Consider the following 19,729-nt stretch of genomic DNA (forward strand, 5'->3'; position numbering starts at 1 on the left):
TGCACATTAGAGAGTTTACATTCTAAAGGGAAGAGGGCGCAGCTGTAACAAGAGGAGCGAGTGGGGCTCAGAGTGGATATTGGGATTGTTGTGAGGATGCATTAGTGTGAATAGTGCTATCGAGGATAAGGTCACCTCTAAAAAAGAGATGGGTTTTCAAAGAGCATCTAAGGATTTGAAGGCTGTGGGAAAGTCTGATTGAGCGTGGTAGGGAATTCAATAAGTGGAGAGCAGCACGGGAGAAGTCTTGAAGGCGGGAGTGAGAGGTGGTTACCAGAGACAAGACAAGGCGCGGGTCAGAGGTAATACCACGGACAACCTGTTTGAAAAACTAACAGATGTCATTGCAACATGGCTTATCCTGCTTGGACTTTCCTGAGGACACGTGATTTCTGATAATGCCACCATTATTGTTAGAGCATTACAGCTGGGAGAATTCCATCACATTCCCTGTTTTGCTCACACAATCAACTTAGTGGTACAGAACTTTTAAAAAATGGCAATGACATGCAGGAGATGCTGTCTGTGAAATATTTAGGGTCATTTTCGGGATTCTGCAACAGCATGTAGGAGAATGCAGCAGCTACAAGAAGAATAGAATTTAGTGGGAATATACTTTAGTCCAGCGCAGTGGAGAATACTTTCTGTGTTGTGCAAGATGCTGAAACCACTCGAAGCAGTCACCTTTAAAGAGAGTGTAGACACTGCTAACTTGAGTCAATTGATTCCCCTAGAAATTTTGAATAGCAGCAAGAGAAATTGAAGGAGGAAATTAAACAAAGCAATTCCGCTAATTATGTTGGACTTGTAGATTAAGTACTTTATTCGCTTCGCCAGGATTCAAGAGTTATCAACATCTTGAAATCGGATCATTACATTTTGGCAACTGTGCTTGATCCTAGGTTTAAGAGCTATCTCTTCTCTTTCTTTCCAACTGACCCAAATCTCAAGAGATACAATGAGCTCCTGGTTAGCAAGTTGACCGCTCAAGTGGTACATGACACAATGACGTCTCCTCCTTCAGTTTCTCTGGAAATTGCTACAAGGAAAATAAATTAGCGTTCCAAGACACCCAGTGGTGATGCATATGAGTCACAACATTTTGTCACAACATTTTGACATTTGGTCTGGTCTAAAAGAATTGCCCAAAAATTGTGACAGCTCTTCTGTAAAATGAACTACAAATTCCATGAGGAAGGCCATTACCGGCTACTGTGATGGTGGATTCCAGTGGGATGAATTAGTATTGTTTGAGGATTGATGAGGGTGAATATGATGACAGTGTAGATTGCAGGTGCTAAGATCGAGCTGAGAGAAGGGAGCTAGCTGATGCTGGTATGTTTGGTAATATTTTGGGTAGAATGGCATGTTGACAATTTTATGTTTTTCTACAGTAAACTTTCTCCTTTATTAGAGAGGTGTTTGTTTCTTTAAAAAGGTACAAGCTTTTTATTTACATTTTTGTTTCCCTGACTTAGAACCACTATGCACTTAAACATAGACTTTAGCACATGAGGTAGAGGGATTAGTATCATCATGACTGAGACTGGAGAGTGACAAGAACAATGCCACCCCTCCTGTTTCTGTATGAGCTATGGCACAGTAGAATGTCACTGGAGACTTTTAAGAACACTTGACAGCCCTATTATTACAATTTCTGCTTCAGCACGGAACCCTGCCACCTCTCCTGTTTCTGAGTGAGTTATGGTACAGTAAAATGTAACTGCAGATTTAGACCAATCCTGCCAGCCCTATTATTTCTCTTTCAGCAATGACAATTAGCAATGGAGCAATGGAGTTCTCCTCTTTGTGTGTTACCTAAATAACACAGTACAATGTGACTGCAGATTTAGAAGACCAAGCCTGCCAGCCCTATTATTTCTATTTCAGCAATCACAATTAGCAATGGAGCAATGGAGCTCTCCTGAATGTCTCCCCTCCTCTTTCTTTTCTACTTATGAGGTTGCCCAACTGCACAAGAGACTACCAAAAACTGTGCTACCGCTTCTGTGTCCCTCTGTGAAATGGTGCTGGACGCCGTGGAGGGCAGTACTTATAATCCAAAACTCGCAAGATCCGACGACGTAACAATGACATTTTGTCTCGTTTTCAATTTCGAGGGCGCACGAAAGTACCTAGCCGACTTGGCCCAGTACTTGGATCTGCTAAGTTCGAGTGTGTTCAGTTCTCGGGGAACCGAGCCTGAGCATCTCTACTCCTTAGAGTGATTTTCTGTATTTAAGGGAGTGGAGAGCACAAAGCCTGCAATGTTCTCCCCATAGGGCAGAGCGGCTAACTCCATCCAGATAAATTGGGCCAGAAATCTATTATATCACCTGCGTTAGGTTTTTGTTAAACAAATAGGTTAATAAATTATGCCAAAACCATCAGCCTTTTCCGCATGGTTTAAAGCTTAATTAATAGGTCCCAAATTATTTCCTAAAATGTCTCCTAAATCAGCTTGGAGCCAATTAGGTAACACAAGTGTAATAAATTTTGATAAAGCTGTCATCACATATCTTATTATGGTACACACAATGAAAATGGAAATAAGTATTTTCTGTTTAAAGTCAAGTCTCACTTCCTAAAAAACTATGTTTAATTACAAGAGGAACAGTTTACTGCATTCATTAGCATGTTACAGCTTATTATATTGTACATAGATAATTGTCTTACACACTTTGAACAATATCTTTGTAAGAAGCAGGTCTCTTTAGATCAGAGCTAAATTCAGGGATTGGAAATCAAAAGAAAGAAATGTAGACAACTGTCTAAAGCTTATTAAGGATAAATGGGACATTGGAATAATACATTAATCTGGAACTCCGAGCCCTGCATGAAAATGCACTTTGTTTTTGAATACAGTAAATATCAGAAGCTATTTAAGGTTAAGATTTTTTAGTGAATGTTACCATTTATCTGAAAAAAAAATTAGAGTTTTTTTTAAAGGTCACCAAAAGGCATTCATCAATAAATTTTTATATACATAGTGTATTAGGTTTAGTAATAATATAATATTCATTTTTTAATCTTTTAACACCCAATGCAAATAAATAGTTTCAAATCGACAGAGGATCAACCTGCACACTATGGGCCTCATTTAGAGTCGAACGCAAAGTCCGTCTTAGGCGCATCGACCACAAAACCACTATCACGCATGTGCAGCAAGCACAATATCCGCCTGCATCTTGGACGCAATTTACACTTGCGATAGCTTGCGGCTTACTACAAGGGAAAGGGCGGAACGTGGAATTGTGAAGGCGTGAACTTGTATAATATAGACACAGGGGGTGTGACCCCATAGATAAATCCTGGATGCAGTAAGGTGCAGATGCAACACACGTCAAAAAAGGGCTTAAACTGTGCGGCAGGAATTAGGTGGCGCAAGTGGTTAGCTATCTGCGCGAACTGCTCGCAGTTCGGTAGGGTATTACGAGTGGGATACAACCCCAGTTGCATCCCATTTATAATACCCTACCAAGCTGCGGCACACTCCCACTCCTGTACGTCTTAGACGCACATTGCGTTTGACTCTAAATGAGGCCCTATATCTCTAGATAAACACCTTTGGTGTATACAGTTTTTTGTAGATTGGGTCATTTTGGGGGCATTCTAATGTTATAACACTGCAGAGCCACTGCAATGACAGTATAGTGCCATAAAATCAGCTACAGATTAATTGAACCTAGAAAATGTGCTGCATAATTTCTGTGTCCTGCCATGTGTCCAACCAGTAATGTGCTCTTGTGGTCTCCCCATATATGGGAGATATAGCAGAATACAAGTTGTGGTGTATATGACTAATTGCGGATATCACGACAAGTGCCCAAATCCAGAAATAGTTATTTGTTTTTAAATAAACTTCTAATAAAATTGAGCAAAAAGAGCAGTTGCAAATATCCAAAATATCTATAGAATACTATTTGGGGTATAAAGGTGGATTCATTTTAGGGGTATTTATGGGTTTCTGTCAACGTAGGTTCTCTGCAGTAATGTCACGGTGTGAGCAATATATAAGGTTGTCATATCTTGTTTGAAAGCATATTTTCAATAAAATAAATATAAAAATTAAAAACATAATTTGTATGTGTGAAATATTTTACTATTTACTATTTATATAGTCATATTTTACCCCCTTTATCCAACATAGTGAAAAAAAATCATTAAACCACATATATTAATGTATGCTACCAAATTAAAGTCTTATCTGTCAACAAAAGAATATCAGATACATTCCTTTAGTAGACAAAGAAATAAAAAATGATTCTTAGTCAAACTGTCGCAGTGCAAAGATGTAAAAATTGGTTTGGTTATTAAGACAGAAAACGGACATGATGGGGTTAAGGTGAGGTAATAAATGTTTTTTTTTTTTAGTTCTTATAGAAAACACACAGCTACGAAGACACGAAGACACGGGCCACCTGACTCCAGAAGTTTGTTTTTATCATTCCTTTTTAGTCTCATTTAATACGTTTTTCCAGAGGAAACAATATTTCCAATAAATTAAAAACCTTACTCTTCTAAGTCTTCCTAATCATCCTGAAAGGAGCACAATGACTGTTCTTTCAGACTGTGCCTAACTTAAATCTCTTTTGAATTCGATTTTTCCCTTCCTTTTTCCTGGATTGATGTGCTCTTATTCAGAACTACTTACCTCCTCCCCCGGAGCCTGGGATGTCTTGATAGACTCTGATAAAAACAGAGGCAAGCGTGATTAAAGACTCCACACAAACTAAACCGTTTCTATGGTAACAAAAGTCTCTTTCATCTTGATTTTTGTGTTCCTTTTAGAAATAAAAAGCCCTCTATTTCAGTCAAACAGTCACTGCTGCAAGTCTGATCATTTTAGCCAAACAAAAAATATATAAATAACCATCTTGAACTACTGGTTGTTCACTTTCAGCAAATCTGAAAACGGTTTTGGTACAAATATTTTTTGGCATCATTTTTTCCCCCTCAATCTTTAAATTGCTTTAAAGCATACCTGTCACTTACGCACAGTGGAGGCATCCATTTTATGGGTTGAAATAATATTCAGTTTACTATGAACAAGTGGTATCACTGAGTGATCATGAACTTTGCATGCAGGACACCAGGGAGTAAATGTATTAAGTGCTGATTTATGCAAGTCGCCGGAAATCGGAGAGTTTTCAGTCAAAAATTAAAGCACCAATGGCTTTAAAGGCAAAACAATGCCTTTAAAGCCATTACCGCTTTAAATTTTCACTGCAAACTCGCCGATTTCCAGCGACTTAAAGAAATCAGCACTTAATACACTTACCCCCTGGACTGGTATCTGCTTTATACAATAACTACCAAAATAGTGAATCTCCTTTGTACACCAGTCAACAGGACTAAGATCTGCTTATCTTTCTCAAATTCACTCTGTGCAGCCCGCAGCCCGGGCGTGATATGGTAAAGTGGCGGGGAATGGACGTACCACACTTAAGCGCACATAGCCACGGCCGTGAAATTGAGATGTTTTTCTGCCATAGGGAATGTTGACAGCATTGGATAAACAGAGCTGCCACTCTCGTCATCTGATGCCACAGCAGATCAGCAGATCATACACCTGTATACACTTCTGTCATTATAAAACATTATTAAAGGTTTAATGATGCACACTTACATTGTTGGGAGATTAAAGTGGATGGAGAATTGTGGAAGATTATTTATATAGTGTACACTAGCGGGTTTATTTGCCTTGAAAAGTATGTTTTCTGTGTCTCATGCACTTCATAAGATTTTATTTTTTTATTTTGTCTAAACTGTATTTAATCATGTAGGTGCCACATTAACAATGCTTCTCTATTTTAAAATGTGATGTGCCTGTTGAATAGTTTTTCACATGCTTCATTGCATTGGCTTTTATATACCATTTTTTAATACCTTATTTTTGGTAAGATGCTTGTATGTTTATGTGTTAACTTGACAAAATTACAGGGTTTTTTGTTTTCCCCACTCCTCCCCCTATCCCATTCAAACAGAAGGAGGTGTAAGTATGTTTTAACCCTTTAGTGTAAATGCAAACTACAAAGGTTGCAAAAGGTTACAAAGGTTGCACTTCCACTTGATCACTGTCCAGGCTATATGTGACCTATCTGTCCTCATTTGTGACCTGGTTGCTGTATGGGTGGGGAGTACCCATGACTCCATCACTTTCAGGCAATCAGAGGCGTGGTGCAGATTAGAAGAGAGGCAATGGGGTGTAAGGCCACACAGAGACACGTGGCTGCTCATTAATGTAAATTCCATTTGGTCATTATGTATTAATAACATTTTGGGGTCATTCAGACCAGGGGCGGATCTAGAAAACTACTGTACCCGGGGCAATTTAGGGGGGGCGATTTAGGCCCCGCCCCTTTCTAACAGTTTAGGCTGCCTTCAATCAGAGCAGCCAGGCAGAACACTGTCCCTGCCTGTCACGGCTGGACTGACCTGCACATACTGTGCAGCCGTCGGCAGCAAGTGTCTGCTAGGAGGGGAGGGGGGGGGGGGGGGCGATCGCCCCCCCCCCCCCCCTGGATCCGCCACTGATTCAGACCTTCCTATACTTGTAGTCAAAATTGTAGTTTGCCCTCTGGTGTTAAATCACACCATTCTGTAATATTGTGCATGTTACAATGCAAGGGGTGTGGTTCTCTTATGCATTCGCTAGAACAGGGGTGGGCAAACCTGTCCTCAAGGGCCATATCCAGTTCATGTTTTTAGGATTTCTGTCTGTAGAAACAGGTGGGATAATTACTGACCCAGCCAAATAGATTAACTCAGCTGTACATGATTAAAGAAATCCTAAAAACATGAACTGGATATGGCCCTTGAGGACAGGTTTGCCCACCCCTGCGCTAGAATGTTAGTTAATCATGTTTACCAAATAAACTTACATGTTCTGGGTACTGGCGAATCTGGGTGGGGGAGTGGGGCAATGGGGGCACTCCCTAGCAGCACAAGCATAACGGCCAAGACGCCAATCAAAATGGAGCAGGGACAGGGCCAATTGAGGCTAGGGGTGGAGTCAACCAGGACCAGTCAATCATATTGAAGGAGCGGCATAACTATGCTAAATCGCCCCCCTAAAAATAAAGTCTAGGTCCGCCCCTGGGTCAGGGACATGCAAAAAACAAAATAGCAATATGTACACCCTTTTTACAGGTACTTCTCCAAGCCCACATGGTTAAGCAAAAGTGTAAATAACCTATTTTTCGGATGCTTGGCTTGCCTGAAATATGCACCTAGGACTGGATTCATTAAAGAAAGTATGAAAACAAAAGAAAAAAAAAAAAAGTTTATCCTGGAGAAACCATACAAAAAAAAAATGCATTGCCTATTAATTTGGTTATAATTTAGCTCAGAAGTGAAAATGTACCTGTTTTTTAATTTAGCTCAGTTTTGTTTAATTTTTGTAATGTAATTTACAGTTGATCTTGGACATGCCCTCCCCCAACTATAAATCTGAATCACATTGTAATTGTTCCTCTCGCTCCAATGGAACCTGGTTTGTGACATGAGCAAACAATCCTTTTTTTCACTTTTCTTTCCATAATTAATCAGGGCCTTGGATGCAATTTTTTTATTTGGTCCTATACCAGTCCCACCATATGATGTTAACATGGTCCATAAATATATTTAGTATGCTTTGAAAGTCTTGACTAACCTTTTGTCACTTTGTCTTTCTTGTCACCCTTCATAGGAGATAGGAGCGCATACCCATTCTGCCCTTGGCTCCATTCTCCTATTTTGAACCCACACACACAGTGTGACGTCGCGTACAACTAGGCACATACAGCCACCAGATCAAATGTTCAGCGGGCATTTGTTGTTTTAAAGGCACGGTTTAGTTGCCTTGAGTCATCTGGTGGGGCAATGATGCTTGTGACGTGGAAAGTATGCAACATCATTGCTCTGTGTGTGGTGTTCCACAACATTGCCATCAGAGGTCATTGGGTCAGCAGTGAGTGACCAAGGGAGTGCCAAAGGGGCCGGAGTGTAGGCAGGTGTCTAGGCAGAAGAGTAGGCATCAGGGGCTGGAGCAGAGATGTTGCTGGTGAGGATGCAGAGTGGACTGGGGGCCGAGATTTGACTGGTGGGGATGCAGAGCGGGCTAGGGGCTGAGATGTGGCAGGTGGGGATGCAGAGTGGGCTAGGGGCTGAGATGTGACAGGTGGGTATGAAGAGTGGGCTGGGGACCAAGATGTGGCTGGTGGGGATGCAGAGTGGGCTGGGGACTGAGATGTGGCTAGTGGGGATGCAGAGTGGGCTGGTGGCTGAGATGTGGCAGGTGGTGTGCAGAGTGGGCTGGTGGCTGAGATGTGGCAGGTGGTGTGCAGAGTGGGCTGGGGACTGAGATGTGGCAGGTGGGGATGCAGAGTGGACTGGGGACCAAGATGTGACAGGTGGGTATGAAGAGTGGGCTGGTGGCTGAGATGTGGCAGGTGGGGATGCAGAGGGGGCTGGGGACTGAGATGTGGCTGGTGGGGATGCAGAGTGGGCAGGGGACCGAGATGTGGCTGGTGGGGATGCAGAGTGGGCTGGGGACCCAGATGTGACAGGTGGGTATGAAGAGGGGCTAGTGGCTGAGATGTGGCAGGTGGGGATGCAGAGTGGGCTGGAGACTGAGATGTGGCTGGTGGGGATGCAGAGTGGGCTGGGGACCCAGATGTGACAGGTGGGTATGAAGAGTGGGCAGGGGACCGAGATGTGGCAGGTGGGGATGCAGAGTGGGCTGGGGACCGAGATGTGACAGGTGGGTATGAAAAGTGGGCTGGTGGCTGAGATGTGGCAGGTGGGGATGCAGAGTGGGCTGGAGACTGAGATGTGGCTGGTGGGGATGCAGAGTGGGCAGGGGACCGAGATGTGGCTGGTGGGGATGCAGAGTGGGCTGGGGACCCAGATGTGACAGGTGGGTATGAAGAGTGGGCTGGTGGCTGAGATGTGACAGGTGGGTATGAAGAGTGGGCTGGTGGCTGAGATGTGGCAGGTAGGGATGCAGAGTGGGCTGGGGACTGAGATGTGGCAGGTGGGGATGCAGAGTGGGCTGGTGGCTGAGATGTGGCTGGTGAGGGTGCAGAGTTGGGTTGGGCACTGAGATGTGGCAGGTGGGGATGCAGAGTGGGCTGGGGACCGAGATGTGACTGGTGTGGATGCAGAGTGGGCTGGGGACTGAGATGTGGCTGGTGGGTATGCAGAGTGAACTGGGGGCTGAAATATGGCACGGACAGATTGTTGGTTTTGATTTGGTGAGGGTAGCGGGGCAGCAGGGGAAAAGTGGGTCTACAAACAGGGGAAAATGGTGCATGATTAGGCAGAGGGACTGGGGTGGGAAAATTAGGGTGATGGATAGAAGTGAAGAATTGGGATAATGGGGAGGGTGTGGAAACTTGGTACATTTGTGTAGGAAGTGAGATGTTGGGAAACAATCTCTTCCTTAGCTGTTTAAAGAGGAAATGTATAGTTATTCCCAAGCAGACCAACATTTACACTATGGAAAACAATGCCAATTATTTGGAAACCATGTAGCTGTAATTTTGTAATTTTACCTCCTATTTTTGGAGAAAAAAGTAAAGCCACTGTATCACCCAGCATATATGAATGGTGGATATATTGTTTATGTTGTACAACGTGGACTGATTGTACACTAGGATGACTTTGTTGCAGGAGAAGTGACAATGTTTTGTTATGTATAGTAGCAATTTAGCAGATTATGTTGGCGAGGTCACATTTTTCAAGGCAAAATATGCAATTCTCTGAATCAATGTATAAATAGTTACAATGTACTTTACCTATTGGAGTAAGAGGTTGTAATATGGATGGGCTGCAGCCTGTGTCGATACAGTCCAGCCCTTGCATGCTCTGCTCGTCAATGCAGGTCAAAGCCACGGTTTCCAGGTAAGTCAGTTCTTGGTGTGACCACCACCAGTTCTTAGCGCATGCCTACGCGGGTTGATGAGATCATCTTATGAAAGCTATTAGAGGATAAAGGGAGAGTGGATGTAGAGTAGCATTTAACCCGACTAGGCCAAATGCCCAATTAGGTGACTTTATATTGGTGTTTCCATTGTTGTGTCTACCAACTGTACTTGTACATGTATGGTATGTACAGTCATTCCCTTAGAAGACAATGTCAATCCTAATTGATAATTAATAGAAGGTTACACACATCATCTCACATCACCAAACCACGCCCACCCCCCTTACGGGCTTCTTTTTATACTTAAGAACTAGGCAATCTGTACATGACTCAAAAAACATCAAGTTATATACTATGGGGTCTACGTATCAAAACAAATATGGAGGTAATGGAGGTGCATTGCCACTAGTTAATAATAATTATAATAATTCCCCCATATTTGTCATTAGATGCCCTCTTTGCACAGCTTTCTATGGGGGGGGGGGGGGGGGCTGGAGCAGGAGATGCATGATATTATTATAATAGTATGATATTAATCATTACCAAGTGGGTTGTTGCTCCACTCCCCTCCTTCCATCTATCCTGACACATGAGGTGGCACTTGCTCTGTTTTTGAGCAGAACTTGTTGTATGCAATATCTGAATCTATGTACGTTGTGTACTGACGAGTAGATTGCACACCTTATGGATCCTGGTGCACAACTCCAAAGTATCAGCACATTGGCTGAAGTCTAGCTACAGTGGCCACACTTACAACATATTGCTATCAATTAGCAGGTATCTGTGCAATCTGTAGGTAGCGATGGATGTATTTCTCTTCGATATGTCATTTGCAATAGTTATACTTCTCACCAATAAGTAGGTTGACAAAGGTATTTCTCTGCAATATATTGCTGCCAATAGTTTGTGCTCTCTGTGCAATATATGTCTAGAAGTGGGGTATCTCTAAAATATATGTCTGGTAATGATGACCACTTGATGGATAAGAAAGTAGTAATTTGGTAGAAGAATGGTAATTATTTGCTGTGTAGGAGAAATGTGGATTAGAGTTAAAGGAACACTACTAATAGAACCATATGTCTGCGCATTGAATACTATTTAAAAAAATAAATATCATACAATAGATTCTATGGACATTGTCAGGTTGTTCTCAGGGGTTGGAAAAGAGCCTTTAAAGTTGTATTTGGCCCACAAGCCACAAGTTCCACAGCCCTGCCATAGAGCACACAACTGGATAAATCTTTAAAAGATATGACTTGGTTATATATAAAATGTTGATACAATCAGCAAGTTCTAAGAAGATATCATAGATTTTAGAACATCTTTAATTAACTAACTAACATATAAAAAAATAACAGAATTACTATTGTAATACTATGCTTTTTTTAAAGTCAGGGCACATCTAGTATAATTCAAATAAAAAAATAGGGTTTAAATGACTAATTTGAAGATACATAGTTGTAATTAATACTTGAAATATATATAAGTTACTGCCTATTTTAACCACAATGTAGGAATTCTGAGCAGAAACATGACATAATATTTTTCAAATCAGCACTTATTCAAGGATATTGTGTTATAATAAAGAAACATTATCTAACACGTGCGTATTTAATAATGCCTACTCTGAATCAATTCTTTGAAAATAATATTAAAAAAATAGGTAGGTATTGAATTACCACCTTCAAGGTGAACCAGGGGTTACATTTGCTTCTGTTGAGAATGCTGATGGCACTGGTCCAAATACCTTTAAATAAGGGACACTAATTGACTTTTCACAGTCGTATTATGTTTGCTATTCTAAGATCAGAAGTATTCTTCATATAGACTTGCAATAGCCAAATATTCTACTCTTTTTATGCAATTTATAATATTTACATACAATGAACAGTTTATTTGGTTAATCATACTGTTTGTTAGTGTTAAAAAAATATATCTATATATCCATCTTTCTATCTATCTATATGTTTGATGGTTTTCATGGAAAATATTTGTCAACAATTAATAAAAATAATTAGTGCAGGAAGTTCAGAGCAGTGACATGAAATACAATGATACTGAGAGGTTTGCTGGTCTCCTTAGTCCTAATCTCAGTTTTGACTTTTAATAACCTATTTATTGCGCAAACAAGAATGACAGACCGATTAGATTAATGTAAATGGGTCTGTTTCTGCATAAGTCAAACTTTGGGTTTATTTTGTTGCAAAAAAACTGACAATGAAAATCTAAACCAACTTTTTATATGTTGTTTCCACTTGTTATCCATCTTTATGTCAAGACTTAACTGACATGTCCACTTTTGGATTAGTACTACCTCTCTTACCCCCCCTCCCCTCTTTTACACATGCTATGCGTGGGGGTATACCTCCTCTTACCAGTACCTACAGCTGTTGAACTACTAAACACTATGAGAGAAGCATAGACAAACTCCCTCCTGTTTTGCTACATCTGTGCGGTGAAGGGGGTTAGGTAAGATAGGATGGACTTCTTCAGAAGTGGACATGAAACAATTGACATTTGCACATTACATGTATACTGAAATCACACACACCCGCATGTGGTTATTTCCAACCAGATTTTTTTTCTCGAATTCTGTTAAAGGGGCAGTCCACCTTCAGATGACTTTTATTTTTTAGCTTGAAAACACTTTTTTTTTGTTTTTCTTTCTATGGCTAATTTTATATATCTGATTTTCAAATATATGCTTCTATATGAACACCTACACTTGATCATATTGATATGCTGTATAAAAACATAGCTTAAAGTCACAGAAAGAAAAACAAACAATCTTCTCTATGTGGTAGCATAAAATCACTGCAGTTCTGTTTTTGGAGCAGGTCGATGCTATAAGTAGGAATTGTTTCTGACATAGAGTATAGCTCTGCTCCAAAAACAGACCAGGGCAACCTCCACCCCAGGCGTCTGAGATGACGGAGAATTTTGGCACATGGAGCAACTTAGGGATCAACAAACATGCCACAAGGTATGAATTAACAGCATTACCAAGGGTATGTGCTCTAGCTCTGCCCCAACACCCCTTACATGGACACTCCCCTGGTGGACAGTTGTGCAAAGTGACTGAGAGGAAGACAATTTGGAAGAAATAATAGAAATGCATCTTTCTTTGTTTTCCATGTCTGTCTTAATACACAGGCCTCAATGTTTTTTGTAAAAGTTTGAGAATCGAATATACAAAACAATACATTAATATTCACTAAAGGCATCTGAGAGTGAAATACTCCTTTAATCTAACAGTTTATTTCTCAATCTCAGTGATGCCCACACCCAAACCTCAATTTGAGAGAACCTGAAAATAGAAGAGATTCCCTTATATTAAACGTTTATCAACTTATTGATGAATAACAGACTCTCATTGTCACATACAGCACTCACCTGAACCTGAGTGATGTGTGTGACAAAGGAATAAAAACAAAACAACCTGATTTATCTAAAACAAAATTAATATCCTCCAAAATGCTCTCACTCACTTGCTGTCCAAAACTGTCACCACCAAGATTTGATTTCAAAGTTTGCATTTTCAAACATTATGGAAGTTCTTCGGTTCTCCCTACCTTACACTCAAAACTTAAATTAACCAGTAAGCTAAATTATCCCCTGTGTTTTTATTATGTAGCATTATAATAACCAAGCTTAACTAGCACATAAATTTGTTGAGAAAACAAAGACAGAACATTATTAAAGTTAATATGACAAAAAAGTCACAATGCTTAAAGTATCTAAAAATATATAAATAAATAACAATCAGTAAAATACTATTATGCACACAAGTTTCTTAAAATAATAAGGAGAAAATCAAAATCAGAGAAACTCACATAATTTCTTGATTTCTGTGCTTGGGCAAGCAAAAACATGAAACAATCTTCAAAAGCACAATGATTCCCTATGAATAATTTTGATAACATAGTGGCCTTTTAAACATGCTTCTTCAGCCCCAGCCCTCCTCCCCTGTGTAACTCAGGTTTGACACATATCATGGAACTAGTTTCATTGATTATAAATACATGCAGACATAGACAACAAATTAATTATGAACACAATAGCTTTGACTATTTCAGCACCTTAAAATTACTCTAAGCACTGTCTACCTCCTTCTAGCCCTCTGCCCTCATTAATTCAATGTTTCCAAATGATTGTGATGTAATTGCTCATTTAAACATCATTTAATTACGTTAACAGCTTTGAGAAGTATGTGGTCAAAAATGAGGTTCTTCATTTGTCAGGTATTTAATTTTATTCTTTTTAAGGAAACATCAACTCTGATCATTTTAAAGAAAAATCATATTCTCTGACTGATTATTTTAGTTTATCATAAATGTGGTTGTTTACTATGGGACATCACTCATTTATACCTCTAGGATTCCTAGAGTATTCTAAAGGATGTGTAATTGAAATCTGGTATGGATGTGGGTGTGAATTGAATGGTCATGTCTGTTCTTATCTTGTAACAGGATGGCTCTGGTTCCCCAGCGAGGAAATTTATCTTCTGACCAGCCATGCAAATGGTGTGAACTGCCACCAATGATTATATTACTTGTTACATATGGGGGTGTTTGGAACATGACACCTCAGACTGAACATTTCAGCTGTTGTTGCTGTACTCCATAAATGGCCCATTTAGAATTCCCATTTTTTCATTAATCAAATGAAAATGAACAATTCATGGGTTTATAGATTTTTAAATCTAACTACATTTAATGTTGTTGATGGAATTGTATTGCAGAGGTCTCAAAAAATGCTAATTTTTATCACATGAATCTGGGGCAGCATGGTGGCTCAGTGGTTAGCACTTCTGCCTCACAGCGCTGGGGTCATGAGTTCAATTCCCGACCATGTCCTTATCTGTGTGGAGTTTGCATGTTCTCCATGTGTTTGCGTGGGTTTCCTCCGGGTGCTCCGGTTTCCTCCCACACTCCAAAAACATACTGGTAGTTTAATTGGCTGCTATTAAAAAAATTGACCCTAGTCTCTCTCTCTCTCTCTCTCTCTCTCTCTCTGTCTGTCTGTCTGTGTATGTTAGGGAATTTAGACTGTAAGCCTCAATAGGGCAGGCACTGATGTGAGTGAGTTCTCTGTACAGTGTATCATTGGCGCTATATAAATGATGATGATGACAGATAAGACACAAGAGTTACTCTAGGTCAAATAATGTAGAGATCTGTCTGTGAATGTGTTACTTTGTCTTCTACAAATGGACACATTGTTTGTCGTTATTATACGCAGAAATGTGAAGATTCTACTAGTTAGACCATATATTTGCTCTTCAAGCTCATTATAAGTTATGACATTACAGAATAGGTTAATTGTGGTACTGGATATTCACTATGGCTTTATGGAAATATAGTAGACAGTTTTGCAATCCACTATCATCTGCAATTTATTGCACCACTGGAAAGTGAACTGTCAATGTAATTCTATTTTGAGATATACAGAACTAATAAATGTTGCTTATTGTAAAAACTCTAAAATGTTATACAATACATATACAATGTTATACACATTCAGGGTCACATTTGTTACCATGCATGATATTACTAATTACTAGTTAATTTAGTGACAAATATTGTGCAATGTAGTACATAAATAGAAATGACCTACACAAAGCAACCAAAACAAGCAGTGCACAGAACTCTGCCCCACCAGGATGACAATGACCAAGTGAGAGTGCATTATTGAGAACGGAGTTTCAGTAATCAAATAGTTTTTTAATAAGTGAGAGGTCAGATACTATATAGTTACCCATATGCTATCTAGTTTTTGGTACCAAAAAGTGTGAAGATTCAGCAAAGTTTATTATATATCATTACATATTTGAACTTGTATTTAGAACATGGCAGCACTTTTAAAGTATAATATCCTGCAATCATACCTGATCCCCACATGTAGCATATGGGGGGTGGGGGGTATATGATAGTAATAAGATGTATGAGACAGATATTCTTTTTATTTTCAATCCATTTTAATTTGATTATTACAGTATGAATTTAAACAATTGTTTATGATCAGATCAAATGAGTTTTGGAACAAAATGCAGTAGCAGTACCTTAGGGTCATTTATAAACCACATAAAAATGCATTGTTTCTTTATTTGTGCAAGTTCACTACTTGCCCTTCTATCATATTACTAGGTGTGTGCCCACTTCCTGTTCCATGGAACTGTACCAGAAAGGCAATCCATGCCTAGCTTTGTCTAGAGTTTGTGGATACACTTTAAAATGCTGTTGGTGCTGAGCGAAATTTCCAACCTACTAATACTTTAGGAGCAAACCTTTTATGCATTTAAATATTTAAATATTTCTCCTAAAGTAATGCTCAGTTTAGCTGGGCTGTGTTTATTACATGGGTCACTATCGTGTGTTTCAACAAAGACCCAATATCCGGCCACTCATAGGTCATAAAAGATCCAGGCTTAGAGTTACTAAAATTCGATTTTGGTGGCGGTTTTAAACCGCCACACTTCACCAGCGGTTTAGTGGTCCAAACCGCCCATTTACTATAGGGCGGTTTGAGGCTGCAGCGTAAAATGGCTGGCAGTGTGTGGCGGATTGAAAACAGCTAAACCGCCATCCAAAAGACAGGACAGGACAGTTTAAATACCTGCTTCTGAATGGCTTGATAGCTGAAACAGGCTGCCATTCAAAAGATAAGAGGAAGAACCATTCACATTTAAATTATTGGGGCAATCAAAATTTATTGATCAAGGAGCAAAATGTCCGGTTTTGTGGCAGTTTTGCAAACCCCAGCTTAGTAAATCTGGCGGTTTGTGTGTTCATCATTGTTAAAATGGGGATGGCGATTTGTAAAGTGGTGGTTTTGTAAAATGTCAATTCTGGCTGTTTTAATGGCAGCTTTGGCTTTAGTAAATCCCAGAAATATGGCGATTTGGTCAAATCGCCCGTTAGTAAATCTAGCCACAAGTCTTTTTGTCAAGAAAAAAAAGGCTATGCAAAAAGGCATGGAGCTCCCGCTAAAGGTGCACTCTCGTTTTTGCACTGGGTGCAAAACTAGGCTAAGCAATTCATACTGGGCAAGGCATGCCCCAATCAGCCCAACTCCACCAATTGAATGACACATATTTTTGCACACATGTAGAGGCCGCCAAAATAAAAAAATAACGAATTTGCACAGCAGTAGGCACATAACATGACAAAACATTTTGAAGACATTTTTTCAATTTTGCACTTTCAGAATGTTTTCTGGCTAATTAAAATAAGCATATTTTCTTTTTTTTAAAAAAAACATTGTTTCGGAAATACTTAGTAATGGTGCTGTGGACAGTCTATATTTCAGGTCATTTCCACCAGCAGAATGACACCTAGATCAAGCACAAAGCAAATGAAACAGCAGGGTCTCTTTAGGAAGGGCTCTGTGATCTCTTCGTATTAAGTCAATGTTGCCTTTGGGGGATTCACTCTCTGATCTCGGATAAGATGGAGAATCAGCAAGGAAACATTACACAATCTGAAGAGAGCTGCCAGCAGTTAGCATCAAATGATCTGCCTGACCTCATGCTTCTCAGGATCTCTGTCTGTCAGCTTCAATTTCTGTAGCAGATGCGGGAGAAAAATGCATATTTCTGCATATTGTATTTCATGACGGTTCAGTGATTTATACTAATATTTGCTCTGACTCTCTCTTAGAATTTCACAAGCAGATTAACTTTTACTTCTGCAAAAAAGGCCATTTAGCAGCTATCACAAAACATGTTTATTTGGCATCAATCACATAATGTAGTTCTTTAAAATAAAATGAACACGACATATAGGTAAATAAGTGTTTAGACAGCAATTTTTTCTAAGTGAAGCAAGAGATGAATTGTGTTGGTTAACTCTTGATATACTAATCTGAGTGCAAATTGGCTGAACATGCCAATACTAATCGCTATGCCCAAGGACGTTTATTCTCAAGCTTGGATTTCAATATATTGTTGCTCTGAATATGTTGAAGCATGCAACCTAAGCAAGACAAAAAATGGTCACAGAAATTCCGAAATTATTGGAATGTGTTTTTCATTCCCATTATAAATCACAAATGTTTCTATTCATGATAAGTTCAGAGGCACAACATTTGAAGGTGCAGTAAAACCACAAATGTATTGAAGAGACAACAAATAAAACACTTCTGTTTATCCTTTCCCAGACATAGAGCTTTGGAGTTGGTGCCTTGATGCCCCATGGATTAACATCTGGGGTGGTGTTGTGCTAGAAATATGCAACGTTGCTGTCGATGAAGAGGAGCTACGGGCTGGAGAATCCAAAAGCTTGGAGATAGAGGACTATGTTTAAGTAATTCAAAAGTAATAAAGTAAGTCAATTGTACTGGTTAAAAAAGGGAGGAGAAAGGAGGGTTGGTCCCCTGGCAATAAGAATATTACTGTGCAAACTAGTCTAATTGGAAGGTTAAGATTTTAAAGTTACTTTAAAATATTGTGAAAATTACTGGATAATTTATTTTTAAAATGTAGATTTCCTTATAAGACAGCAGCTTTGGAAGCTATTTGTTGAGAGGCAAGGTCAGGAAGCAATCTCCACTTGTGCCCTCTTTTGTTCACTTCATTCCACTTACTCTGAATTCTTGGATGAACTCACTCATACATTTGTCCCTTCTCAGATCCTTTTTTCCATTACTATTTCTTTATTAAAGATTCCTCCATTTAAATATTTTGCAGCAGAGATACTTTGATTGAAATCACTTTTGGGGGCCCACAATTTAAAGGTCACAGGACATCTAGGCTCAAAAAAGCTTAGAAATGTTGAATTGGAGTTACTGGTGGCCAGGTCTCAGGAAGTGTAGCCCCCTACAGAACCTCTGTTCCCTCTTTCCATCACCAACAAATCATGGACTCAAATCTTTATGAATTTTAGTACCAATCAACCTGTTTCAAGAGGATATTTTGTCATCTGGGTTGTAGATAACCATTAGTCATATTTATTTAGAAGGCCTTCTTACAGCTTCTCTCCTTACAGACCTCTACATTAAGGAAATATTTTAATTACATGGTATTCTGTATGGAATTGTCTCAGATCATGAAATTTAGTTCATGGACAAACTTTGGAAAGCATTCTGCAAGAAAGTGGGTGAAAATAAAATTAGTCTCAACCACCCTCAGTTCAATGGTCATAGTAAAAGAATGATCAAGTTATGGAACAATATTAGAGGTCTTATGTTTCAGTTGATCAATACTGGAGATATTTACTGCCTTGGGCAAGTTTGCTCACAATAATCATATTCTGTGGGCAGTAATTTGGCACAGTGGTTAGTATTTCTGCCTCACAGGGCTGGGGTCATGGGTTTAGTTAGCATCATACCTGAGTCGTTTGTATGTTCTCCCCCTTGTGTGGTTACCTCTGGGTGCTCCGGTTTCCTCCCACAAACATACAGGTAGATTAATTTTCTGGAGTTCCTCTTTAACCAATTTACTAAATGTAGGAATTCATATCGTATAAGCCATAGGCAAACCTACCTTTCATCACAAAATAATTGCAGATAGGCATAGAAGATCTGCAACTTAACTAAAACCTGGAGATAAAGTCTGCTGGAAACATAATCTTCTGTGAAATTTGCTCAACAATTAATTGATCCTTATTATTTAACTAAGTAATTAACCATAATGCTTTACATCCTAAACTGCCTCCGTTTTGCAAATAACTCATGTTTCCATTCTAAAATCTCTGATATAATCAGTTTTTGCATGTTGTATGCTTTCCATATAACTTCCGGTGGATGAATAACAAGAGTTGGTGGCATCAACATTCTGGACTTCAGAAATCCCTTTGATCAACTATTCTATCTGGTGGGTTGGAA

The sequence above is a fragment of the Mixophyes fleayi genome, chromosome 5 (genome assembly GCF_038048845.1).
Source record: "Mixophyes fleayi isolate aMixFle1 chromosome 5, aMixFle1.hap1, whole genome shotgun sequence".
In the NCBI taxonomy this organism is placed as follows: Eukaryota; Metazoa; Chordata; class Amphibia; order Anura; family Limnodynastidae; genus Mixophyes; species Mixophyes fleayi.